Source organism: Nicotiana tabacum, chromosome 19, assembly GCF_000715075.1.
Source record: "Nicotiana tabacum cultivar K326 chromosome 19, ASM71507v2, whole genome shotgun sequence".
Lineage (NCBI taxonomy): Eukaryota > Viridiplantae > Streptophyta > Magnoliopsida > Solanales > Solanaceae > Nicotiana > Nicotiana tabacum.
Window position 1 is genome coordinate 42,004,805 of NC_134098.1, and position 4,552 is coordinate 42,009,356.

Sequence of the window (4,552 nt, forward strand, 5' to 3'; positions counted from 1 at the left end):
AGCTGGAAGTGCTGAATGAATAGGATGACTCACATAACCTCTACCATGACGGGCTGCAATTGGGGCACGAGAATTATTATATGTTCCAGAACCTCGGGGTCTCTTAGCTTCCCTCTCTTCCCTCTCCCGAGTCCCATACCTTCCAATCTTCTAGCAATTGACACCACCTGTTGGTATGTGATGTCCATCTCTAGCTCTCGGGCCATACTGTATCTAATACTAGGGTGAAGACCCTCAATAAATCTGCGAACCTGCTCTCGAACAGTAGCAACTAAGGTTGGTGCATGCCTAGCCAAATCACTGAATCGGACCGCATACTCTGACACAGTCATAGAACCCTGGAGCAACTGCTCAAACTCTGTGCACCATGCATCCCTAAGACTCTGAGGAACATACTCCCTTAAGAACATATCCGAAAATTGAGTCCAAGTGAGTGAAGATGCCTCAGCGGGACTATCCAATTCATATGCCCGCCACCACTGGTAGGCTGCTCCTCTAAACTGGAATGCAGTGAAAGAAACCCCACTGGAATCCACAATACCCATAGTACGAAGGATACAGTGACATTCCTCCAGAAAACCCTGAGCATCCTCTGAAGCTAAACCGCTGAAAGTGGGAGGGTGGTACTTCTTATACCTCTCGAGCCTGAGCTGCTCCCCCTCTGAAACTGCTGTCCTAATATCAGTCTGAACTGGGACAACTGGTTGCACTGGTATAACCTCTGGGGCATGGTCAACTTGGGCACGTGGCTCAGGAGTACGGGCGAAGGGAGTCTGCGCTCTTCCCCCAGCCTGAGATGTGGCAGGAGCAAGTGGAATTAATCCTGCCTGAGCTAAAGTGCCAAACATGCTCAAAAACTGGGCAAGAGTCTCCTGAAGTGCAGGAGTAGTAACAGGCGTCTCAGGTGCCTGCTCTCCAACTGGAGCTACTGGTGGCTCTGGTGCAGCAGTTCGTGCAGGTGCTCTGGCTGCACCACGTGGTCTTCCTCGGCCTCTGCCCCGACCCCGGCCCCGACCCCGGCCTCTTGCGGCTCCAACAGGGGGCGCGAGTGTTTGATCATCAGATCCAGTCATGCGTGTCCTCACCATATGTGAGAGAATAGAAAAAAAATTATTTAAAATTTTGAAGTCAACAAATACGCACGATAAGGAATCAAAGAAGTGAATATTTCCTAACAGTTCCATAGCCTCTCGAAGATAAATACAGACGTCTCCGTACCGATCCGCAAGACTCTACTAAATCTGCTTGTGACTCATAACACCTATGAACCTAGTGCTCTCATACCAACTTGTCACGACCCCAAATTCCCTCTGTAGGATGTCGTGATGGCACCTAGTCTCTAAGACTAGGTAAGCCTATCAATGCGGAATAATAATAAATATCTGAAATAAATAAACTACAATTCAAACAATTTCAACTCCCAAAACCCGGTAGAAATAAATCACAAGCTTCTAAGAATTTATTCTCAATGTCTCTATATGTCAAGGTCTAAATAAAATATAAGGAAGCAACATAAAATGATAGAAGGGGACTCCGGAGTCTGCGGACGCTGGCAGATATACCTCGAAGTCTCCGTGTGCAGGTAACTTACTGACGTCTGGGCTGGTAAAATGTACATGGATCTGCACAAAAAGATGTGCAGAAGCGTAGTATGAGTACACCACAACGGTACCCAGTAAGTGCCAAGCCTAACCTCGGTAGAGTAGTGACGAGGTCAGGTGAGGCCCTACTGGAATATAATAATGGCATGATAAAATGTTTATCAATATAGTAAAATAAAATGACATTGGAAATGAATCAAATAGTATGTCACATTTAATGACACAAAATAATTGCAAATAATATCTTGTGGAATCAAAACAGAATTTCCTTCAACTTTATGAAAATCACATCAATTAATCGAAGGCAACTATGACCATAAATCAATATCAATAAGGGCACTACCGAGGTACCGCCTCGTAGTCCCAAATTATAAATAATTTCACAATATCTCATTTTCTTATATCACCGCGGGAGCCTTCACAATTTATTTAAAGAAAATATTTTTTTCGAAATAGCATCTCGCGTTTTAGCCACCCTTATCACACCGCATGACTTCTAGTAGTCACCCCTACTAGCCACGCGTATCAAGCCACCCTTATTTCACCGCATGCGTTTCAATACCCAGACCTTATACCACCGCATGCGTATCAATATCACAATATATCACAATTTGCACCTCAAGTGCCCAATATTTCAATTTTCCACAAAAAAAATCAACAATAATATTTTTCAATAATAAAGAGCTCACGGCTCATGCCAGAATAATAATAATTAAATAAAAAAAATCTTATGAAAATATTCAAGAATAAATAATTCAGGAAAATAATATTTCAAATTTTTAATACGTTGCTTCAATATCAAAATTTAAAAAATGTCAAATACTTCATATTAATAATATTTAATTTAAAGAAAATCAAACTTCAAATAATGCAAAGTATAAAAGAAACCAAGTTTCAATTAAATAGGTAAAACAATTAGCAGGAAAAAGGCAAACAAATTTAAAATATATATCACAGATCAATGATGAAGTATATAACAAGATAAAATAATTTAATAAATGCGCAACAATGATCTACACAATTAAAAAATATAATCTTTCATATTTAGCCCGTGTACATACTCGTCACCTCGTATACACGACTTTCAACATATTTCAATAATCACATTAATATCAATTCTAGGGAAATTTTCCCCACACAAGGTTAAACAAGTCACTTACCTCGACTTGCTCCAATTTAATCAAGTATTATGCTTTTTCTCGATTTTCCGACTGCGATCAACTCGTATCTAGTCATAATTAATTCGATACAGTCAACAAAAATTATAGAAATCAATTTCATAAGAAAATATTACATTTATTTCAATAAAATCCGAAATTAACTCAAAATTTGCACATCTCGGAATCCGGCAAAAGTTACGAAATATGAACGCCCATTCAACCACGAGTCTAACCATACCAAAATGACTAAATTCCAATAACGATTCGCCCCTCAAATCCACAAATCTATCCAAGAGGGTTTTCAAAATTTTTCAACTTAAATCACCAATTAAATATTAAAAACAGTGATGGATTCGGGTAATCTAACCAAGATTGAGTTAAGAACACTTACCCCAATATTTTTCCTTGAAAATATATTAAAAATCGCCTCTGCTCAAGCTCCAAGTTGTTAAAAATGGCGAATGGGACGAAGCCCCCCTGATTTTATAACTTATAGATCTGTCTAGGGTGACCTCGATCATGGGGTCCGATCCTGGACCTCGATCATAGGAGTCCGATCATGGGGAGTCCGATTAAGGGGAGTCCGATCATGGGGTCCGATCACGGTCCTCGATCATGGACCTCGGTCATGGCCTTCGATCATAGCTTCGATCATGGCCCTCGACCCTGGGGCTCAATCATAGCCATTAATCCTGGCTATCGATCATGGCTTCGATCTTTATGGCCTTCGATCACTGGCCTTGGTCATAGCCCTCGATCCTGGGCCTTCGATTAGTGGCCTTCGATCTTGCCTTCGATCATGGATCTCGAGCCTGCCTTCGATCCTCGGCTCGATTTCTGGGGGCTCGATTGCACAGCAGAAGAGAATTTGCAGCAGCTTTTGCAGGAGCTGTTTAAGTCCCATTTTTGATCCGTTAACTATCCGAAACTCACCCGAGGCTCTCGGGACCTCAACCCAATACACCAACAAGTCCTAAAATATCATACGAACTTATTTGAAACCTCAAATCACATCAAACAACGCTAAAATCACGAATCACACATAGATTCAAGCCTAATGAACTTTGAAACTTTCAATTTCTACAAACAACACCGGAACCTAACAAATCAAGTCCGATTGACCTCAAATTCTGTACGCAAGTCATAAATGACATAACGGAGCTATGAAAATTTTTAGAATCGGATTTCGACCCCGATATCAAAAAGTCAACCCCTCGGTCAAACTTCCCAAAAATTCAACTTTCGGCATTTCAAGCCTAATTCTACTACGGACTTCCAAATAAAATTTTGATCACGCTCCTAAGTCTAAAATCACCATACGGAGCTGTTGGAATCATCAAAATTCTATTCCGGGGTCATTTGCACATAATTCGACATCCGGTCACTATTTGAACTTAAACTTTAAATTTTTCATCAAAATTTCATATCTCGGGCTAGGGACCTCGAAATTTGATTCCGGGCATACGCCCAAGTCCCAATTCACGATACGGACCTACCAGAACTGTTAAAACACTTATCCGAATCCGTTTGCTCAAAATGTTGACCAAAGTCAACTCAGTTATGTTTTAAACATCTAATTCACATTTTAATCCATTTTCCACCTGAAAACTTTTCGGAAAATTTTTACGGACTGCACACGCAAGTCGAGTAATGGTAAATAGTGCTTAGATCACATAATTAATTATTAAATTTAAAGATGACATTTTGGGTCATCACATGAAGAAAAGAGTTATTTATTGGTTTCACAATGACGGTTCAAAACTGGTAATGGCCGACCATCAACTGACGCGC